General features: G+C 49.1%; 1 protein-coding gene across 21 annotated transcripts in view; it reads left to right on the top strand.

Moving 5' to 3' along the window:
• The window catches only part of LOC132679532 (uncharacterized), a 222,147-nt gene that overhangs the window by 190,453 nt on the left and 8,084 nt on the right, over window positions 1–23,610 (top strand). For 11 of the 21 annotated variants that reach the window (XR_013552682.2, XR_013552685.2, XR_014137321.1 and 8 more), the window contains one exon: window positions 13,349–23,553. The exons of 5 other annotated variants lie outside the window; for them this stretch is intronic. The gene's annotated coding sequence lies outside the window, so the exon portion shown is untranslated. Of the gene's footprint in view, window positions 1–5,528; window positions 10,054–13,348; window positions 23,554–23,610 lie in introns of those variants that run through there. 5 more of the 21 variants (XR_013552688.2, XR_013552673.2, XR_014137328.1 and 2 more) reach the window with 3 other exon arrangements.

Below are 23,610 nucleotides of genomic sequence, written 5' to 3'. Positions count from 1 at the left end.
GACAGCTCAGAGCCTGGGGCCTGCTTCAGATTCTGTCTCCCTCTGTCTCTTCCCATTCCCTGCTCACACTCTGTCTCTGTGTTTCTCTCTCTCAAAAATAAATAAACATTAAAAAAAATTTTTTTAAAGAACATAAGGTATATAATAAATTTGTTGGCTGATGAATAGATAAGAAAGACTACTTCCGTTGCCAAGATGATCAAGTAGATGAGTGGCTGGCCGAGGGAGTTGATGAGATCTTGGGTTGAGATCTTTCCCAAGATGAGAATAGGTAACTGTGTCTGAGATGGTGGAAACGTTTATTAATTCATTCAACAAACACTGAGGGCCTCCTTTGCGAGGCCTCACATTCTGGGAGAGGAGGCAAAGGCACAAAAATAGAGATCACAGTGTGCGATCGGGGCTGCGGTTGCGTAAAATCAGCCTGCCGTGGGACCTGGTAACACCTAAGCTGCCGTCCGTGAAGCCTCCTGATGAAAGGGATGTCTGAATTGACTCTGGTTAGCTAGGAGTTAGCCAGACAAGGGAGGCAAGCATTGTGGCGAGATGCTGGGTCAGAGGCTCAGCGCCTGGGCAACAGTGGAGGGTGTGAGAGAGGAACAGTTAAGAGAAGGTGAAACCAGAAGGGAGTACCTGACAACGGTTCTAAGACGCCACACCACCTTAGCCTGAACGTCTCCGTCTGGGAGGGTAACGTGGCCAGACGCACTTTGGAAAGCTCACGGGGGCTGCAGTGAAGAGAATGAACTGGGGGGAAGGGGAGCCGGGCAGGTCAGACAAGGCCAGGAGACCAGATGGAAAGAGAGCTGCCCTCGCGGGAGCCCTCCAGTGGAGAAACGACGAGGACCCCTGCGGCGGGGGATGCGGGAGAGGTTGGTGAGGTGGGAAAGGGCAAAGGGGGAGTAAGGACAGTGGCTTAGGTTATTAAGTGGTATCATTCACCACAAGAGGAACTTCCAGACGAAAAGCAGGGCGGAGGGAAGATGAGGCAGCGTTTGGACGTAGCAGAGTGCACACAGACAGGCGGGTGTGCAGGAGACCGGGGGAGGGGCAGGGTGGTGGGCACGGTTGTGGAGCTGGAGGTGTAGACCTTCAACACCAGCTCACAGTCATTATTTTACCGGTGGGTGGTCTTGACTGGTGCGAGACCTGTTTCTGAAGCAGCGGATCTCTTCCAAATTGTTACAGGGTATTTTCTATTTTTTCTAACTTGCTCGTAATAAAACGCCTTTAAAATATGAAATAGTATAAAGAAGAAATATAAATTATCCCTGACCTCATCACCCAAAGCTCTTAACATTTGTATTCTCCTCCACCATCTTCCTGCACACACACAGTGTTTACAGAATTAGCATCATTCTGTGTAGGACCTTCTGTATCCCATTTCTTCAGTGAACATTTTCTCCAAGTGCTTCTTAAAAATGCCTTAAAAACATTTTTAACAGTGTGTTATATTCTCCAATCTGAGAGTGTTTAGTCAGCTTCCATTTTTTTTAAAAGTCAGTTTTACATTATAATAATTGTCCTTTGAAGTTTATGAATCTTGGACATTTTTCATTAAAATATATTAAAGTAATGCAATAATATTAATATATATTAATAATAATGACATTAACATAACATATTAATATTAAATAATATACTAAAATATTTCCTTAGGACAGATTCCTTGTAGTGAGTTTATTAAGTTAAAGGAATTAAATTATTTATTTATTTTTATTTTTCTTACTTTAAGTAGGCACCACACCCAACAAGGGACTCGAACCCACAACCCTGAGATTAAGAGTCACATGCACTACCAACTGAGCCAGCCAGGAAGCCCAGAATTAAACTTTTTAAAGATTCTTGATGCCTCTTGCCAGATTGTTTCCTAGAAAACTTGTACCAGGTCACCCACATTCTAGCAGTGAATGAAACGCCCATCTCACTGTATCTTCATCAATGTTGAGTATTACCTTTTAAAAAAATCTTTAGAGAAAAATGTTACATTATTTTTGGCTCACTTATTCAACAGCTGGGCAGTGGCTGCCCTCTCTGTGCTAGGTTCATGGCATTCTGTAATTGCTTCCAGTAAAGGTTAAATTTTTTGTGTGTTTCTTAACCCAGTTTCTTTTTGTAAATTTCTGTTCACATCCATTATCAACTTTTCTATGGAAGCGTGACTGTTTCTGTAATTTTTTTGAGGTGTGTGTGTGTGTGTGTGTGTGTGTGTGTGTGTTGGCAATATTTGGGCAAATATTTTTCTCACCTTTTTTGATTTTTAATTTTTGCTTATGATTCTTTTGAGACACAGAATGTTTACCTTCTGTTTAGTTAAATAAGTGATTTTTGTCTTTTTCTTTTCTTTGTGACTCTCCTGTTAACTTGGGCTTTGGAATTCCTTCCTGACCAGAAGTTAGAAGATAGTCTTCTGAAAAATAATTCCATTTTGTATATTAAACTCACCAAATTAGAAGTTAAATATAAGGGATTTTTTTTTCATGTAGTCAATCACCCAACGTCCTGTATGAAATCATTTATCTTTCCCCTGTTAATTTTTAGTGCTTCCTTTATTTTATACTTCAAGACCTTTTGCTATTATGTTTAGCTGTAAGAGTGCATGAATTTGGGGGGATATTGGTATCTGTGTGGAGGATGTGATACACTTTTTTTCCAACATTTCATTATGAAAAATCTCAAGTAAGGTTGAAATAATTTTACAGTGAACCCCCTCATATACTCCAGCTAGATTCTACAATTAGCATTTTATCATTTTTCCCTTTATTATTTACCTATTCGTGTGACAATTTCTAAACCTCCTGAGTCATCATTTAAATTCAAAAGCGGGGTATCAGAGACAGTTCCTTTCATTCTGTTCTCTTGTTGTTCCTTTAATTTGTAGGTTTGATTTCCAAGAAAGTTTCAGCAATGTATCTTAGTACAGTGAAAGAATTAACAGTAATATGCACCAAGAGAAACTGCATGCCAAGATATGTGTCGGTCATCTAATTTTATGAATATGGTTTGATTTTTAAGGCTTATGATGATTACTCACATACGATGCATTTATGTTTCAAACAGAATTCCCTGTTAAGGACTCCATCCTCCCAGAGCTGACAAAGAGGCTGCTTGGGCACAGTGGGCTTTGAAAGAAAACTTTTGTCAGAATCCGGTCACTTTCCCAAGTGACCGCCATCAGGCCCTGCCATGGGAGCCCTTAGCATACAGGTGCTTTGCCCAGGGCAGCGCGTACTGATGTTTGGCATTGAGTGTCCCTGGTTCACGGTGGCGATTAGGTCAAACCTCAGGTAAAGGAACTTAATCACCTCTTCCAGCCTAATTAATGAGCTCCCTAAATTCCCATGAGTTTTTAAGGCCTGATGGGATCCCAGCTTAGAGACAGGTTTGCAACCGTGTGTTAACAGTAAACCGAATTACCACATCTGCCTCTTAGCGCAGCATACAGCTAGTTGAATGGAAAATGTACAACCTGATTGAAAGACTTGCCTTTGGTCACCACTAGACATTAACGGTGGTTTAATTCTCGTACCTTTTTTTTTTTTTTCCATCTGAGCCTTAACTTCCTGTTTGTAAAATAAGTTGATTTTATTAGATTATGTAGAAAATGTTCGTCTTTACCCAGAATCTGTGATTTTCATCTAGAACTTTGAATGTCGTTCAGTATCCACCACTCGCTCAGAAATCTGGGAAGACAGTTTTTTTGCAGCTTCTCTGAATAATCCTTTCCAGGGTATGACCGCTGACGAGGTTCACCAGACGCTGGATCTAGGGCTAGAGCGTCAAAGCCGTTAGCTCCTGTCAGGGATGAGGGGCATTCCGGAGATCATTCAGAGGAAGCCTGACTCACAGGAAGCAGATGAGCTGACTAGCTGCTTACGGAGCAAATTTTCCCCCTTGACCTTCAGGAGACTCCCTCTGTGGTGGTCCCCAGCGTCACCTTTGTTCTAAATTCCCTGCTCCTAGGGAATAATGCTATAGCACTTTAGAAGCCTAGCCAGCAAATGCTTAGGCACTTAAGGATCACTTTACCGAAAAAATTCAGCAGAAACTAAATTGATACTCTTGTACTGTCAATATTCAAAAGAGGCATTCTGTTTGAGTGAATGATTTTCAGAAAAACAGTGAAACAACCAGAGTTTTTCTCTTGCTGCTGTCCCCTCTCAAGTGTCTGTGCTTCAGCAAGAGTCAGCCTGTTACTCCCCATACCTGCCATGTTGTTTCCTGTTACCCTGCCTTTGAGAAGCAGCTCCCCCCATCCTTACCTGTGCCCACCTCTCCGGCCCAGAGGAGCCCCACCAATACTAACCTCTCCCAGCCCAGGGCTGCCTTTCCCTCTATGGAATGGCCAGTCCTAGAGGGTTGGTTTATTTGGCATCCATTAATTTGCCAGGAGCAAGGGAGGAGAGTCCGAAAGCACTGCTGTAACTTGTTATTTTCCTTACCGTCGCGGTGGGAGGGAGGCAGACGCTTCCCACTGGCCACCACCGTGCTGTGCATCAAGTGCCTCAGCCCACAGCTCTTTTTAAAAGTTAGCTCCCGGGCTAGATCTGTAGGAAATAAGATGGTGAGATCATAAATGCTATGGAATGAGGATGAAGTTAGCTTACCAGATCCCAGCACGTGAGCCCTGGGAGTCCTGAGGAGGCTGCTTTACAAGTGAGTCGCACCTCTACAGAACCTCGTGTCTGCAGAGGTGGTAACGTGCCAACGATACAGATAGCTTTAAAATGAGTTTAAATGCAAACAGCAAATAAAGTTGGGACATACTCACAGGCAGTGGGATTACTTAACGGGTTAGGAAGGAAAACACGAGATATCTGAGGTAGTACATCCTTTAACTTTTAAGGCAGCTATCTTGAAGAGAAGGCTCTAATGAAATACACCCAGGTGTCACCGTGAAGGGCTGTTTAAAAAGCCAGCACAGGGCCCGCAAACAGTGTTTTAGAGAGATTAGGAATCTTTTCCAGGGTAGCCTTCGTCCTGGGCTGATTTAACTGAGAGCGCTCTCTTGCGAAACTGAAGTATCCCCACCATAATGATAAAGTGTCAGTTAGCTATGACCTAATACGTACCAACCATGACTAACCCAGAATGCCAGGTCGCTGTGGTTGCATTTCCCGTGGCGTCAGTGTTCTGGGGTCAGGGTTAACAGGGGTAATTCATTTCTGGGTTCGGGTCTCCACTCTTCACTGATGTCAGCCATGGGTGAGAGGAGACCTGCTCTAGTCCAGGTGCCAGAGAGTCCTGATGACGGCAGTCACAACAGGGGCTGGCGCTGTCAGCTGAGCAGCGGGCGCCAGGCGCTGTGCAAAGTCCTCGACTTGGTTATCTCTTCTAATAAACAGTCCTGTGAGGCGGGTGCTATCATCATACCCATTTTTCTGGTAGAAAACTAAGGCTTGGAGAAGTCAACTCATTTCTCCCAAGATGATGCAGCCTGGTAAGTTGGGGAGGGGGGTGGGGAGCCAGGATTCAAATCACAGCAGTCTGGCTCCTAAGCCCAAGCTTTTGATTTGTATCATTTTCAGTTTCCATAAATGACTCTTCTTTGGAGGCATGTTCGTCCTGTGGGGCCACCCGGTTTCATTTGGTCTGCTGTCTTCTGTGGTACATCCCCTAGTGCTGGGCCTTCTCCTGGTGCCTTGTTGTGGGTCACCAGATTACAGCCTGGTATTGATGGTGCGTATTACCACGGCCTGCCCGCGCAACTCCAGCAACTGTGCTGATACTTATAAGAGAGTATGTCCTAAAAAGGTAATTAACAAAGCAGCTATCTCAACCACTGAAAAAACCCAACTTGGCATGGCCCATGATGGAATCTCCTTTCTTTTATTTTTGGAAATGAATAGGAGCTCATTAACGTTGTACCTTCCGGTAAATTCAGGCCCACTGTCAGGACCCCAAAATCTGTTGTCTTACGATATTGTTGCTGAGTTGGCTACATAGAGTCTCGTGAGGGAAAGCTGCTGTGCCACCCACGTGGCACAAAGGCCCTCCACGCGCTGCTCTCGTCTTAAAACTCCTCCCATCTTTACCTTCATTCAGTGCTCTCCGGTCCAGATTTGTGGTTCTGCAGATGAAGCAGGTCGTGCTTGCCCTTTGCATGGAAACTCTTTTCTTTTGTCCTCTTCCTGGCCAACCACTACTGTTCCTTTCAGATGAATCCTCCTCCAGGTAGGCTTCCCTGACTGCCCAGGATCAGGTCAGGTGCTCCTGGGTGCTTCCACAGCACCCTCTCCTACCTACCCCCGTGGGTACATACCACACTAGGCTCTAGCTTCCTGTTTCTTGTCCGTCTGCCCTGACTCACGGTGGCACTGGGAGAACCAGGATCGGTACTGTTGACGTTGGGGTACACACCCCGACACACAAGACGGTGCCTGACTCATGGCAGACTCCCAACGAGCGTGTGAATGAGAGAGGTAGAAATGACATACTTGGTGACGGTGGGAACTAATACATGCGGTGTCTAATATTTGCAGATCATAAGGCGTTTTTGTACGTGTTCTGTTACCGAATCCTCACAGCAATTCTAGGAAGATTTCTTGATCCTCATTGTACTGACCTGGAAACATCTGCTAACACAGTTAGTCCTGTGGTCCCCTTATGTGCTGGGGGAATGTGTCCAAGACCCCCAGCGGATGCCTGAAACTACGGATAGGACCAGACCCTATAAATACTGGCTTTTTTCCCATGCATACATACCTAGGATAAAGTTTAATTTATAAATGAGGCTTAATTTGTAATGTATATAATTAGGTTTAACTTATAATTTATAAATTAGTGTAAGAGATTAACAACCGTAACTAATAATAAGATAGAACAGTTATAACATTATACTCTTGTAATAAAAGTTAATATAAATGGGGTCTTTCTCTCACAGTATCTTCTTGTACTGCACTCACCCTTCTTGGGATTATGTGAGATGATAAAAACAGATTTGTGGTGAGATGCAGTGAGGTGAATGACACAGGCACTGTGACGTAACCTCAGGCTGTCATTGACCTTGTGACGATAAGTCAGAAGGAAGATCATCAGCTTCCAGACCACGGGTGACCGTGGAAGACAGACCACAGGTAGCTGGAAAGTGAAACCGTGGATAAGGGGCAGAGGGGGACCACCGTAGTGGGAAAGCCAGCATTTGAGCTTAGGTCTTCTGACCCCAGCTCTTGTGCTCTACTGTACTGTGTGAATATTCCGGGGCCGGTCTGTAACACAGGTGTTAGAATCTGTAACAGAGGCAGCGGCATTTCTGTCCTCACCAGCGAGACCCAGAGGGAGAATCGACAGACTTTTCATTTCTCTGCCTTTCCTCCTTGACATCTTCCTACCTCCCATGTTTCCAGTGGAAGCCTTACGCTGACATGTGATGGATTCTTTCCAAGTTTCAAGGTGCTGACAGTGAATCTTTTGTTTGTATTCAGACCAGACTGGCTGTAGCCCTTCTTTCCTTGGGGTTTGAGCTTTTTGGAAAAGTGGAGAGCTTAGGAGTTTAGGTGGAGTCCCTGAGCACGTTGCATACGTTAAGATCGCGGTGTGTTGGGGAGAAATCGGTGTGGTGCTGAGACCGTGAGTGAGAGGATGCAGGTGGAGGGGCCGGTTGGGTTGTCGAGGAAGAGGCCGCAGAGGGGTCGCTGGCTGGCTGGGCTGTGCAATCAAGCAGTTGAACAGGTCTCAGTAGCACACTGGGGTGTCCTCCACAGGCCTGCAGGGGAGCAGAGTGGAAGCAAGCTGGCTGGCAGCATCTTTGGACACACGGTGCTGGGTGTTAGGGGCTTAACCTGGAACGTCTCCACAAGCAGGTAGCCCAAGGAGCAGAGCGTAATCGGAGGAGGGACAAGAGCGAGATGGGGGGTACCAGTTCCTGAGCTTTAAAAGTCACGATTTAATCTTCAACCCTGCTCCGTTCTGGGTGCTCCCAACACCGTTGCCGAGGGGGAGGAGTTTTTAATTTCATAGAGAAGTTAATTTTTTGCCACCACAGTAGAACATTAGACCCAAGTTCACAAATCCTTCCAGCAGTCCCGTGTCCGTTACGAACTTCTCACTTTATACCTGGTTATTTGCAGTCGGAGGATATACCAGCATTTATTGTGGTTTTATTGGAGGGCAGGGGAGTCAGGAACACATGGAGATGGGGTTAGAGGTACCTCCTATGGGACATTCAGAGATCAGAGCAACTCGGGGAGAGGAAGCTGGTGTCATTGTTCATTCACTCAGCAGAGATTCCCTGAGCATCCGCCGTGTGCTGGGCACTGGTCGGCACCGGGATGATGATGATGATGGTGGTGATTAAAAAAACAGGCGTGATCTCTGTCATCATGGAAGCTAAGTACGTGCGTGGGAAAGCAGTCCAGTTGCTGGGGATGAACTCAGGCTTCGTGCTGCGAAGGAAAAGGTGCTCCAGGATGAAAGGGGGACTTCCTTTGAGTGGTTCTCTGAGGAGGTAATTTCAAAGGTGGGAGCCAGAGGTTGAGAAAAGAGGGGGTGGAGGAGTTGGGGGTGAAGCTTCCAAGCACAGAGAACAGCACAGTTAAAAGGCACTGAAGTGGAGATGAGATTGGCCTTTGAGGATCGAGAAGAAGGCAGATGTGGCCCACGATGAGGGTGGGAGAGGCGAGCAGGTGCAGCCCCTCCGAGGCCTTCGGTTTGGTGTGGCCCTGTTCTGAACGGCGGCCATCCTAGAAGTCTCCTGGGGTCTCTTGATCACCCCTGTAAGTGTCCCCAGCCCAGGACATCCCCAGGCTCCTAGAAAAGCCCTCATCCCCAGGAGACTGCCTGCCACTTCCCTCTTCCTGCTCATGCCCCTTGTGGAGGGGAATAAACAAGGAGATTTTACAGTGAACGCAGATCTTCATGAACTTGAAAGCAGGAGTCCTTTCAGGTGCTAAAAACCACGAGAGACAGGCCCAAGGGACGTTAAAATGGCTCTGAATTGATGGGGTTGCTCTGTCGTGGCTCCCACACGCAGGTCTTGTGAGCTCAAACCGGTGGTGAGTACAGCAGGGCAGTGGGAGTAGAACAGTACAGTCTTGGGGGGAGAGGGGGGGTGCCTGGGTGGCTCAGTTGGTTAAGCGGCCGACTTCGGCTCAGGTCATGATCTCGTGGTTCATGGGTCGGAGCCCCGCGTCAGGCTCTGTGCTGACAGCTCAGAGCCTGGAGCCTGCCTCAGGTTCCGTGTCTCCCTCGCTCTCTGCCCCTCCCCGTTCATGCTCTGTCTCTCTCTCAAGAAGAAACCTTAAAAAAAAAATTAAAAAACAAAAACAAAAAACACAGTCTTGGTTCTGAAAAAGCGAAACCTGCAGCGTTGGCTCCCCGAAGTCCTGGGGAAGATCGTTCCCTGAAGTAAGTGCAGCCACTTTCTCGGGAGCTGTCATCTGGCCCTCTTTCTAATTTTAAACTTCCACGAGTTAGGGGATCCCAAGCGAGCATCAGGCCGACTTTAGGCGGGCGCGCCCGTCTCAGGAGCCCCTCTCCCTGCTCCCCTCTCCCTCTGCAGTCCTGCCTCCTTCCGCCCTCCCCCCCGTGACACCAGTGGGCAGGCCTGCCGATAAGCAGGTCTCCTTCGCTCTTGTCCTGTGTGCTCTTCAGCTCACCTCTGCCCCTGTTTTAGAAGAATGAACTTTGAACCTGGGGGGTGGGTGGGGGCTAGAAGGAAGAGAGCCCTGGATAGTGTTGTGTAAACACTGCGGTCTGATCCTTCTAATCTTTTACTACCTGTAGGGACAGGTGGCTGCAGCAAGGCTGCTGGCAGGAAAGCCTGATTTTTTCTAGGCTGTGGGTTACGCAACAGAGCAGATCTTTGAAGCTGCAAAGGGAGGTCAGAGCAGCCTGTCCACAGGCATATTACGCACAAGTTTCCCTTTATAAGACCTAATTTGCCTGAGTATCACTAGGAACTTCTGTGCCAACATTTAGCTGGCTCTCTGGAGTGAGTTGTTACCGCCAGGCTCTAGTTAAAGCAGTCAGTCTTTTTTTTTCTTCAAAAAAGGTCTCTACTTTCCAAGGTCTCAAGCAGTTCTCTTCGGCAGCTGTGTTGGAATAACGGGGCGCGGTCCGCTCTGTCCAGAAGTGGAGGTAGATGGCGGTGTAGCAGGTCCGGTGGACCAGGCGGTGCTGAGCCTGCGTCTGGGACGGTGACCAGACCGATGAAAGGAGAAGGAAGAGATATTTTTAGCGCGTCAGGGCCGCTTGGAAACACTGGTTCCCGCCATCCCCCCTCCGCAAGTAATTCCAGCAGGGGGTTCGGTGGGGAGTGCATCTGCTCTGATTTAGTGTATAACGCATTTCACTTCCGTATTAGACTTCAGAATATTCATGAGGGCTGGTGAGTTGCTGACTTGACAAAGGAGTAGCTTTGAAACCCACATTATGGGCTCGGTTTTTAGGGTCCCTAGATGCAGCCTGAATGTGTGATGTTACTGCAGAGGGCCTCCAGGGGTGCTCCCGGCCCCCAGTGTGGACTGGGAGAACCAGCCACTCCTTTTGCCTCAGAAGTGTGGTTTTCCCTGGAGGTTGGGGCCTGAGGACGTAGTCCACTCTATTTCTCTTCTCCCGGGAGCGGATTCAAGCAGGCGTCGCTGTCCTGATGTTGAGAGCAACATGACCTCTGCCGTTAGGTTCTTACGAGTTGTGGTGCGCCGATTTAAACCACCGGTGATGTTAAATCAACTGAAAAACTCCAGTGAGGTTATAAATTAAGTACAACTTAAGGGAAGGGATGGAAGGGATCCTGTCTGGGGCGTAGGTGATCCTCTCCAGAATCACTTTCGAGACCGGAGGACTTTTTGTATGTGCTGAGAAAAGCGAGAGTTGATTTCCGTACAAGGGAAGGGTTTCTCTTCGTAAGCTTCTGCTTAGCTGCTCGGTTTTGATTGAGGTTCCATCTGTCTCTCCTGGCCGTCAAGTGTGGAAGAAACAACAGAGTGTGTGGAGGAAACACAGGGGTTGGGATTAGGAGGCCAGAGCCTGGGCTCTTCCCTCCAGCCCCCCACATGCACCGCGCCCCGCGAGTGCCGGGTGTGGTTCTGCAGGTTACTGGCCTCTCTGTCCCTGCTGATGTGATGAGGCAGGAGACCACATCTGAATCCCAGGCTTGTTAGGTGTGTGACTTTGGCCGCTTAAAGTTACCTAATGTCTCTTTGCCTCAGTCTCCTCATCCATAAAATGGGAATTATAACAGTACCTGCCTCGAGGGGCTGCTGCAAGGTTTTGAACGTGTAGTAAGTGAAGCGTGCAGGTGATGGGATCTGTTCCTCTTCCTTCAGGCTCTTTAGGCTCTTTGGCCTCTGAGTGAGAAACAGTAAATGGGCCACAGGTTGACGGGAGAGCCAGTCAGAGCGAGTGACGGACCAAGGAAGCCGAAGGGGCCGTGGGCACCCGATGCCCTTCCGCTGTGGAGCAGTGCTCAGCTTGGCACCTCCTCACGTGCCCCGTCTCCGTCCCCTGGTGCTTAGACAGCAGTCCTTCCCTCAGCGGAAGAAGTGGCCCTTCTCAGTCCCACGTGGAACGCGTGCCCCAGCGTTGCCCTCAGATGACCTACGTGGTGGAGGCAAGGGGCCTCGGGTAGGCGTCGCCGCTGACCTGGAGGTGGTGCCTCCCTCCCCCCCCACTTGCTGAGGTCCCCCGCAGCGTTCGCCAGTTTTCCTGCACTTTCAAGGGTCGTTGTCGGACTTAGTCATGGCGGCCAAGCTCTTTATTAGCTGGTTCTCCTTAGTGAAAGCCCTTTCACTGAAACTTCCTTCTCAGCCTACACGTTTTAGACTCTCAGCACATTTCTCTGAGGGCTCAGCTGGCCGCCCTTAAAAGAGCCCCCCTGAGGGGTAAGGAGAGCAGTTTTCACGCTCCTCCCCCCAAATCAGCTGATACGTCATGGCTTCCACCATGAAAGGTTTTCAGAGGGAGGAAACCGCTTACGAGGCAAGCTTAGAGAGCTTGTGGCTCCTTTCCAGAATGTACTTAGTGGTTCTGCCCTGCGTGGTGGAGAGCCCCGTTCTCTTATGTTTGGGTGGCTCCATCCACTCTCCGCCAAGAATGACATCCTTAAAGGCTGCCCCCAGGCAGAAGGTCCTTCTGCTGCCCTGCCAGGGGCTTGGGGACTTGGTAAGCGGCACTGCAAATCTCAGGGGGGGCTAATCGGGTGATCAGTCTGGGGATGGAAAGACAAGAAGGTGGTAGAAAGTTGTGCTGATTGTCTTGCAAGTCACAGATCTGAAATTTTGTCACATCTCATGGGGGCGAGGAGAAGCCAGCGTGAGTAGAGAACGTCTTTAAATTGACTTCACAGTGAACTAAACTATGAGAATGGTAACTGTTCTTTGTCACTTAAAATTACTGGTCCCAAAAGCCTTTAAAAAGGCCAGCCACTTCTGGTGATCAAAATCAACTGTCCTGTTTTTTGCAAACAAACCTGGACGGGGCTGGCCGCCAGTGTGGCTGTGTGCAGCTGCCCCCTTGTGGCCAGAACCTGGCAGTGCGTGTGTTACCTGTTGCTGGATCCCCTGTGTGAAATGTGTCAATCTTAAAGCTCTTTTACAAAGATTTTTCTCAGTCACCCTCTCACTACACGTTCCATCTCCAGGGCTTAACCATTCTGCTTCTGTCGAATCTGTACAGGACAGTGTCACTACCAGGCTCCAGGGTCACTACCTTCAGGCTCCAGACTGATCTTGCTCAAACATGTTAATCTGATTGTGTTTTTTCTTTTACTTAAAGCCCTTTAGTGGCTCTTCCTTACCCAGGTTCCAGCACATCTCTCAGAATTTCCCCGAGCCCAAGCTCCTTTGCCCCAGGGCTGCGTCTTTGCACACGCTCTTCTCTCTTCCTCTTCTGTTTAACACCTACTCATTCTTAAGACTCGTTTCAGGGTTCACCTCCTTCAGGAAGCCCTCTGCACTGTATTAGATATTACACTTCCATCTCTGTGTCACAGTGTCTGACATATAACTGTTGCTTGCTAATTATTAGCGAGTAAAGGGAGGGGGAAGACAAGTAAGCAGAGACCCGAAGCACCAAATGTTCCTCTTGGGTGTGATGGAGCTCAGGGAAGAATGGAGGTGAGCCCAAGGGGCCCTGGAGCAAAGAGCCTCGTGTCCCTGCAGATGGTAGAGAAACCGTCCCCTCGGTGAGCGACGCTTACCTCTCCTGTACTGTTCCCTGTCTCTGTTAGCGCCTCCTGATGCTCACTGATTCATCCTTTTAAGCGTGCATCAGTCACATCACTGTCCTGCTCATCATCCTGTCCTCTCCTGTGCAAGAGTTCAGATTCCAGGACCTCACAGCACGAGCTCACCTCGCCTGTATTTCATACCATTTCTTACCTGTGCCATACGTATCGTCTGAATTCTAGGACTCGAGGGTCATTTGCTCTGAGTTTACTTACTTACTTGGCCGGCCCTGTGGCAAAAGCACCGTCTGAAATTTCAATGAAGACATCTGTTATCAAGCGTCTGTGGGTGTAAGCCTCTGTGCTGGTCACCGGAACCACCAGAAAAGAAGGTGTCGTTCTGTGCCTGCAAAGAGCTGATAGTCCAGGAGAAGGGAGAAGACGAAAAACACGCAGGCAGTGTTAAGGAACGAGATAGCAGAAATGAACGTGTCACAAGGCGGCGTGTGATTAATTGCCACATAAATGGCTCAAGAGTGTGGTGGTGACTACAGAAGATAACGTATGTGGAAGTGCCTCTCGGCTGAAAAATTCCCAGTTCCGGGCGGCACTGCCATCCGCCCCTGTCCCACTCGGACGTGACTCTGGTTCCACTTCACACACCTAGGCACCTGGACGGCCGTGCAGAGTCCTCGTGGGACGAGGCCCTGCTGGCCCCCCACCCTCGAACCCCGTGCTGCAGCCATGCTGAAGAGAAGGTGCCACATACGGTTCCCTCCTCCTCATCTCCCTTCCTCGTCTAGCTTCCTCCTTTCACACCCTGCGCTTCCTTCACCACTCAGCCTAGCGGTCGGTCGTCGGAGAGTGTCCTCAGGCACCGGGGGCCGACCTGGCGCATCCTCCGCCGAGCCTCCCGGCTCCCTTGCCAGACAGGCCTCCCCTCGTGTGCCCGGCGCCCATTCCTCTCCTCCCTCCGAGGGAGGGAGCCTCCTGCGGCAGGCGCCCCGTCTCTCTCCTTCGTGCTCCTTGCACTTGACACGGCATCAGACACAGCATACGTGTCCCCTGAGCGTTCGTCCCTTAACGCATTAGGGGACTCCGTAAACATGAGTTGATTGACACGGTACAGATGTGACCGTCGTGAGTGGGGAGGCGGGAGGCGAGCCCTGGGGGGGTCCAGGTAGGCTCGCTCCGGCAAGGAGGAAACACTGAACAGAACGAACGTTAAAAGGGCCGAAGAAGGGGAAGGGATCCCAGGTGGAGGAGCTCAGTGCCCATGAGCGCTGACAGCTCGCCGTTTCGCGCAGTACTCGGGAGCCGGAGGGCCTGCCGAGCAGGTGACGGCAGACAGCTTATTTTAGTTGGAGCAGGGGGTTGTCTAAAGGAGGGAGAGAGAATGCCCTGAAGGTGCTTTGGACGCTGCTGGTGGAAAGGCCTCAAAGGTACGTGGGGATCTCGGAGACAGCAGATGCCATTTATTGTTTTCAACATCCGTGGTGACTTAAAGTGGGGTTGGAAGTGGGAGCTGCCCCGTGGCCCTGTCTTCGTCGTAAGTCGCGGCATTGACACTCACGCGGAGACCCCCGAGACCGTAGGATGCAGGTGCGAAGCCCCTCTGCCTCCATCGCCTCACCTCTCGGGTGAATCTTCCATAAGACAGAGGCTTTCCTTCCGGCGCTGCCCTTGACCTGGCCCTGAGCCGTTGATCCTTTGGGTCCATTCAGCTCTGCCCTGTGCCTCTACCCTCGTGACTGGTAATGACCCGGAAGGTGGCGGCACCCACGCAGCAGGTGGCCTCCAAAGCTGAGTCACCACCCTGGGAACAGTGCCCCGGGGAGGCCAGCTTGGGCGAACTAGGAACTCTCCACCTCGCCCGGGCCCTGTAAGGGCTCCCAGTGCAACAGCGAGAGCAAAGGAAAAATGGGTTCTTGGACGCATTTAGTGTTGTCACCGAGCTGATAAGAAGGTGAAATCAAGCCCGCTGAAGAACTGAAAAGGAACTTATCCTAATGGTAGGCTCGCTGGTGTCTTTGGCAGAGCACCAAGAGTTCTTCTCTCACGATTACAGTTCCGGTCTGTGGTGGTTTCACTTAAACACACCAAAATCACCCATTTACGGATATCTTTAAAAATGCAACGAAGAGGATTTTGAAATGAGGTTTTAAAATTCTGTTTGAGCTTCTGAATTAAGAGAGTTTAAGAAGTAAAATGGAGAGCTATATAAGCTATATCAAATGAGGTACAGGGTGGGGTTTTTTTGTTGTTTTTCATTATTCATAGATGCTCTGATGGATGTTGGTATTTAAAATCATGATGCCTTTATTTCATTCCCAGGGAGGATAAAAATGTACTGTTGCTTTTAAAAGGAGGTTTAGGGGCACCTGGGTGGCTCAGTTGGTTAAGCTTCCGACTTCGGCTCGGGTCATGATCTCACGGTTTGTGAGTTTGAGCCCCACGTCGGGCTCTGTGCTGACAGCCCAGAGCCTGGAGCCTGCTTTGGATTCTGTGTCTCCCCCGCTCTCTGCCCCTCCCCCACTGCCACTCTGTTTCTCTCTCCAAAAATAAATAAACATTAAAAAAAATAAAAGGAGGTTTAAAAAAAAGTATGGTTTGTTTACTACACCAATGAATAGAGGTGACCTCAGTCCAAAACAAAAAAAAAAAAAAAAATGAGAAGAAAAACAAGCGAACTCTAGTATCTCTCCTTGCCTGGCAGAATAAGCCTTTATCAAGTCTCAAAAGAAGTACAAGCCTGACTGCCTACTCATCATCTCAGCTGATCATGATTTTCCCAAAAACAAAGCAAAAAGCTCTCTACATTTTCACAACTGAACAATAACTCTTAGGAAATACTACCAGCTTGCTCAGTTCCTATAAGGCCATTTAAAAAAAAAAAGTCTGGTGACCATCAGTTGGTTGCTTGACTGCAAATTTTGTGCGTGGTTAACTCTGCTGTCACCACTGTGAGCTTTCAAAATTGGAGAAAGTAGCGTTGCATCTGTCGCCTTTTGAGAATGGGATTTTTTTAAATTAAAAGTTGGTTTTGGTTTTTTGTTTTTGTTTTTGTTTTTGTTTTTACTTTACCCATCCTATGCCCAGTTATTCCTATACAGCTGAATGTCTCTGAAGGCAAAAATGAGGTCATTTTCTCGAGCAAATTGTCCTGAGTTCTAGTATGCACATGGTCTGTGACCTCCCTGGGGCCCAGACAGCTAACACTCATGTTTCCTCCTTTATTCTTCTGTTGACTTTCCATGAATACTGTATGTATAAAAAATGAGCCATACAAACATCACAGAACATTAAAAGGTTTCGTGGTTTTTCTAAGGTGGAAGAATTGAGGTAGATTCTACTAGAAACCAGAACTGTGTGCTGATCCCTATATCCTTTGTGATTTCAGATCCATAAAGGCTGAATCTAAATACATTTGGAGGTTAGAGGTCAGATGATTCTGCCGGAATCCATTCCACTCAAAAGAATGTCTCGACTCTCTGGGTTTGGCATGCAGTTTGGAGAAAGAGAATTTTTTTAAGGAGAGAAGTTTTATTTACTCCTTGACCCATGGGGCATGGGAGGACTCACCTTTTGGATAAAGGTTGCAAAAAAAGCCTCTATCAGGTGAACATACTGCGAGGTTAATGAGCATTCAACACCCAGTGACGTGTGGCCAGCCTTTCAGGAAGCTGTGTTACTGGACCAGTGTGACAGCATGAAGCATCGAAGCCGTTAGAAGTTACTTGGGAAATACTCGGGCCCTGATGAGTTAAAAAGGCAGAGACATCCAGTAAGTGAGTTCCCGCCTGGGCATGGGTGTGTTTATCCTGCCCTTCAGAAGTCAGAGCCAACATTCTTAATGGTTTTGAATGATTCAGAATGTTTCTCTCTCTCTCTCTCTCCGCACACGGGCTTATGACTGAAACTCCTTAGGTGAGGTCCACAGCAGAAACCAGCCTTATACTTAATGTCGTGTTTTATAATCATCTTACTTAGAGCAAGAGGAAAACGATCAAATACAGCTTCCTTGTTTCAGGGAGAAGACCAAGGCATGGGGGGGTTGGTCGTCTGGAGGCCACAGAGCTGGAAGGAGAGTCGCCAGTCTGAGCCCAGCCTCGTTCCTCTGACCACACAGCCCCTTGTCCAAACCTTGGGGGGAGGCTCCAGCAGGCCTTTGGCCTCCCGGCCAGGAGAGGCCGCTTGCCCTTTGAGGAATGTTTAGAAAACTACTTAGGTCAGAGCAGAGAACTTCATTTTTTACAAAACGAAACAAATCATTTATTTGACCTAAGCAGCTTTTTCAAAATCTCTTTTGTCAGTGTTGTGAATTTATTAGCTTCTGGGCAGAAATAAGAATAACATTTCCATTTCTATCTCCGTGCCAGAGTAAGAGACCTGATCTGTCTGTCTCTCTCTCTCTCTCTTTCTTTTTTTGGATGAGAATTAACTTATGTCACACTAGATCTTAATAAAACAAACTTTGAGTCCTTCCCACAGGAGAAAGAATTGAGCAATGTTCTGAGAACATGTTGTACTCTTTTGGGTACCGAGTAAATGTAATATTTAGAAGATGCTCCAGAAGGCTTAAAAGTGCCCCTTGGTAATGGAGTAAAGGGAGGGCAGTGGGGGCACAATGGGATAGAGAAGCTGGACAGACCGGAGGAGGGGGGCTTTGGGAGAGCAGCTGGAGCGCCGTCTTCCTGCCTGGGGAAGGACCTGAGGGCGTCTGCAAGCCCCCAGGAAGGAGTCGTTTCCCCATAAGCCAAAGTGGGAGCCGGCGGTCGTGGAGCCCCTCCCCCGTCCTGTCCCCAGCACGGTCAAGACCACTTCTTCCTTGGACTCCATGCCACCTGCGCCATCCATAGGGGCCAGGAAAGCACGTGGCACGGGTCCCCGCGCTGACCACGCCGGCTGTCTCCCAGGGCTTCCCCAGGTGCCTAGGAAGAGGAAGGGGCCTTTATTTGTGTAAGGGTCACAGCCTGAACCGAGAGACGAAATAATTTAAGGAAGAAAACGCCAGGCAAAGAGCGGGAATTTGCACCAGATCCCTGTCTGGGAGCCCTCCTGGGGGGCTGCGCTGGCCCCGGGTGGCAGTCAGGCAACTGTCATTTATCACTTTGTTACATTAATGGCATGGTTATCACAAAAGGCGTTTTGCCCTAAGGACGTAAAGTAGAATATATCATAAGTGAAGCATCCCCAGCGAGATCTTTGCATGGAAGGAACTGTTTCTTAGTCCTAGTAACATCTAGTGCCATGCTGGCCAGGCCCCCCGGAAACCATGTGGAGGAAAAATCTTCTCATGTTTAGCTTCTAGCATGATCCCGGAGATAAGTAACAATGCATTTTTCCCTCTCATCACCCTCATTCCCTTCACTGTTAAGGTAGACCATTTATTTTGTAAAGAGCTAGTGGGGAGAGGCGTTTGGCTGTATCGGGGGCCCTGTGGCCCTGTGGCCTTTCCCAGGGGTCACTGTTGCAGGGAGGTGGGGCTGTGTCATGTGCCGCGCAGACGTGAGCGCACCTTGGCTCACACACACACACACACACACACACACACACACACACACACACACACACTCTAAATCTCCGGGGGGTTTTCTTCTTCTTGCATTGTTGTATTTGTGTATACTTAACAAGTTACAATCTAGCAAGTGTTTCAAATTGAAGCCGTGGGTAAAATTTTCCTAACAGAAGATTACACAGTAAGCTGGAAAAATGAAATAGGAAGCAGCTTGTGTTGTTTCTTAGGATTTTCGTGTTCGCTTTGGATTAGCATGCCCCTCACCCGCCCTCGCTGTTTCTTGCTCAGGGTGGTGCTGTATTCACAGGCTTCTTACGCGGGGTTCAGAGGGCTGGGGAGAGGGTGTGAGGGCGCGCTCCTCCCCTGCTGCTGGTCTCTGGTGGTCCTGGAGAATTCCCCTGCACTTGCAGGCATATGGGAAGGTCTCAGCGGTGCCCGTGAAAGTCCCGCCTCCGCTTCACCTCTGCGAGTGTAACTCAGCATCCCGGGACACGCTCGGCCCCCTCTGGACTCTAAAGGATTGGAGTCGATCCTTCTAAACAGGACTCCTGTCCTGCTGAAGGGCGTTGTACAGGGGATCGTTCAGTCTGTTCTGTCCCCAGCCAAAACCGCATTCCAGACAAATGGACCCCTTCATTAAGGCACCCTGAGAAAGGGACTCCCGGCCTCTCCAGGAAACCCACAGGAAATGACCACACCCATGCCCATTCCTTTGTGGAGATGGAGAATGGAAGGACCTTGGGAGGGCTTCTCCAGACCCCAGATCTGGTGCCTCCCCTGTGGCTCCCACAGAGCCTGCAGTTTCCTTTCTGCTGGTACGTGTCCCATCATCCTGATGCTGTCTACTTACTTGTCTACCCCTGCCAGCCTGCAAGCTCCCGGAGGGCTGGTGCCCTGTCCTCGCTCTGTGTCTCCAGTGCAGTGCTTCCCCCACACTAGGTCTTAACAGACCCGTTTCTCCTGCTCTTCATACATGGGGTTTTTTTTCTCCTCTTATGCCAACCTGATCTCAAAACTCACACCCTGTGTGAGTGCAGGGGGAGGGGGGATACATCTATGAGTGCACCGTCTCTCTCTCTCTGTCCTGCATCCAGTGTCACTTCAAGTCCCTTGCAGTCTAACTACCCAAAGGTCCCCCTAAATGCGGGGGCTCCTCCATTCTCCCCGACCTTCGCCTCCTGCTGCGTTTAACGCGATGTACCCTCCTCTCCCTGAAACCCCCTTTTGCCACCTGCCCAGGCCACCTCCAGAGCCCAGCTCAGGCCCCTTTCCTCTGCAAAGCCCTGGACCTAGTCAGCCTGTCCCAACCTCATCTCATCCTAAATGACTCTGGTCCTCTCTGTCAGCGTGACATACTTCACGGGGTTTGTCCCTATATATTAATTAGACTTCATTCCGCAGTTAGAGTTTAAGGTCTCATGTACATCACCTACGTACATAATCTTCTGGCGGTGTCCAGCAAGGTGCTTGGGCTCTTGGGAGGCAGTCCGTGAGTGCCACTTGATGGGTTCGAACCCATCTGTCTTTATCAGTGGCGTTGAGCAGTGACTTGGTGGCTCTGCACCACTCTGGTGGCTACTCCCTCTGTGAGATGTGTGCAACCCACTCACATACTGGGGCTTCCCGCGTTTGCCGCATTGCATGCCGCTTTCCTTCAGAGCCCGGTTATGCTCCGTCGTCATCAGTTTATGTGTTTGCTTGCACTGGACTCACCTGCCTCGTTTGTACGCATACCTTCAGGGCCTCATACGGCTCCTGGTACATCGTAAATTCCATGAGTCAATGGTGTGTGAACAGGTAGACGGAAATGTTGGAATAGCCTCGTCCCAGTTTCCGATTGTGTGTCTTTTCCCAGACTCTTGAATCCCTGTTTGTGACGTCCTTGGCTTATATGCCACCCTTTAAGTTGAGAGAAGCTCTCGACCCACAGCTTCTATGGACTGATGCCCAATGTTATGTTAGTCTCTCACACCAAATCTATCACACTGATTGTATATACTTTTGGGTTTTTTTTTTTTAACGTTTATGATTGAGAGACAGAGACAGAGCGTGAGCAGGGGAGGGGCAGAGAGAGGGGGAGACACAGAATCCGAAGCAGGCTCTAGGCTCTGAGCCGTCAGCACAGAGCCGGACCTGGGGCTCAAACCCACAAACTGCGACATCATGACCTGAGCCCAAGTCGGACGCTTAACCGACTGAGCCACCTGAGCCACCCAGGCACTCCAGATTTTTTTTTAAGTAGACTTCACGCCCAGCGCAGAGCCTAGCGCAGGGCTTGAACTCACTACCCTGAGATCAAGCCTTGAGCTGAGATCAAGAGTCGGACACTTCACTGACTGAGCCACCCAGGCACCCTTGTACTTTTGGACGTTTTATCCAAAATGTTAGATGTGCTGTTCCCTCCCAGGGGAGTATGGGGAGTCGGGGTGGGAGGGGGGTTAACATTTATTGAAGGTCTATGTACCATGTGTTTTATTTGGGTTAGTTACCTTTTCCCAACTCTAAGAAGTAACATTATTGTCCCTACTTTATATATGAAGAAACTAAAGTTCAGGAAAGGATAAATCCCTTGTCCCAGCTGTGCAACAGGCGACTGAAGGAAAATTTGAATCCACGTCTTTCTGGCCCCTAACCTCATGCTGCTTGCCTCTGTTTCCAGTCTAAATGTGCCATTAAATGGGCAGTCACTTCACTGCCTATGACATTAAAAAGGCAGCGTGTAAGCATATTAATTCGGACAAGCAGGTGCTCATGAGGAAAGGCAAAGACCAGGAAAAGATATTTATTGGTAGGTTTGATTCTAAGCAGGGATTGACAGAGGTCTGCTTCTAAGACCTTAAAGGTTCAGGGCGATGACTCCTCTGGGGGCCCTCTGTGACCAAGGCTGTCATATTGAGAAGGCATGTCGACCCTTGACTTCCTTTCAGGAAAGCCACAGGAGTCCCAGTGGTGAAGTAGGCGTGCTCCTTGCCTGTCACTCTCCCCTGTGGGGTGGGTTTGGTCCAGGCCTCAGCCCCGCATTTAGATTAGAACCACCAAGAGCCACTGTGGAAGGCACGGAGTCCAGTGCTCGCAAGGGGGTGTTAGCGGGAAGCTGAAAAATGCGCTCGTCAAGCTCCTATCCTCGTAGTAGAGAAACCTTATCACTAACTCATTCAGTGTTCCTAGCCAGGCCTTTCTGTGCTCTGGTCTTTCCATCTGTATGTGATGTACAGACATCTAAACCTTAGGAGGCTGTAGGTCCCAGTGCTCACAGGGGGCCACAGCAAGGATGGGAGAGACCTGCCCAGAGCCAGGCTTTGTCACGTACATTTATAGGACAAGGTTAATTAAAGGAGGACTTCCCAGCACCTTGAATGAACTACTCCACATGCCTTTCCAAATGCTGAAAAGCTCCAGAAAAACAGACTGGCACTCCTCACAGCCTGACACATCTCCGTTTCTGCTGAAAAGGGAAAGAGCGCCTCCGTGACTTTGGTTCCTGTCCTCGTTTTTATGATCAGACCGTTGTGGAAACATGCTGTTATTTTGTAACAGTATTTAAATATTTTCAGAATCGTGTGTGATCTAATAGTCCATGGTGGTTTGAATTTTATGTTTACCCTGATCTTCCTTCTCATTTGTACCCCTCAGGTTGAATTTTTTTAGATTCATTTTTCTGTTGTTTGACAGTATGGAATAGAACTATGGCCTTTCTTGACCATTTCGCTTACTTGTCAAGGTGCTCTTGAATTTCAGGCCCAGCTCACAAGAATGTGCCCCACATAACATGTCCCTGTTGTTTTTTTTTTAAACGTTTATTTATTTTTGAGACAGAGAGAGACAGCATGAACAGGGGAGGGGCAGAGAGAGAGGGAGACACAGAATCTGAAACAGGCTCCAGGCTCTGAGCAGTCAGCACAGAGCCCGACGCGGGGCTTGAACTCAGGGACCGTGAGATCATGACCTGAGCCGAAGTCGGACGCCCAACCGACCGAGCCACCCAGGCACCCCAACATGTCCCTGTTTTGATAGCATCTTGAAGTGCACGGGCATAGTTGCGGGAGAACGTGTCCAACGGCACTTGGCTTACAGACCACACCTGCGAAGGGCAGTCTGTTTTCTTCCCCAGCTCTGATGCGTGTACCTAGACCTAGACCGCACCACCCCATCTGCTGATAAGCACGGCCTGCTCTGCGGCCTCGGCAGTGTTTAAGTTCCTCTGCAGAGTTGTAATCATTAACTTAGAAGTTGCAATTGGTGCTAACTTGACAAGGTGGACTTCTCTTCATCACGCTGCTGAGTCACTCAGCCTTCCGCTGGGTGAAATGTGAGCTGGTGAGATTTAAGCTCCTCGAGAGGAACCCTCCTTGGAGCCCACCCCCCCCCCCGCCACCCCCTCCCACCCCCTTGCTGTGACCGGTCACATGTCAGGAGACTGAGGTGCCCTTGAATGATCGGTTTTCAGCAACAAAGACCTCTCTAATGGGTGTCCTCTCCTGTGATGTGGTGCAAGGTGCATTCCAGCTTTAAAGTTAGACCACGGAAGGGAGAAAGTCTTGCGGTTTCAGTTCTTAAATTGCCCTCTGCCCAGCTCTGAAGCAGTGAAGGTTTACTTCCACGCCAGTGCTGCCCTCTGCTGGCCTTCTGGAGTCCCATGCTGCTGCAACATGAGGTTGCAAAGTCAACTTTTAAAATAGAAACTTCCTCACATCTTCTAGACAGGCTGCTTTTATGCCTTCTTTCATGATTAGAGCTAGAGATTTATACCGTATTTTATTTTGTATGCCCTCTCGCTGAGCAAACCCTGGCGATCTGCGAGATGCGTGGCTTCGTGTCAGCAGACTGTCTCCACAGCGGCTGCCACACCTGGACAGAGAGAGCACCAGCATGAGGCCCCTCAGTGCTCAGGAACTTCCCCAACCTCTGTGTCTTAAGCAGGAAAGAGAAGGTGCTGTTTATTTCTCGTTTTTAAAAATTCGTCTCTTTCTGACATTGGTGGGGCAAC

The sequence above is a fragment of the Panthera onca genome, chromosome A2, assembly GCF_046562875.1.
Source record: "Panthera onca isolate mPanOnc1 chromosome A2, mPanOnc1 haplotype 2, whole genome shotgun sequence".
NCBI lineage: Eukaryota > Metazoa > Chordata > Mammalia > Carnivora > Felidae > Panthera > Panthera onca.
This window is presented reverse-complemented; position numbering and strand designations above follow the sequence as displayed.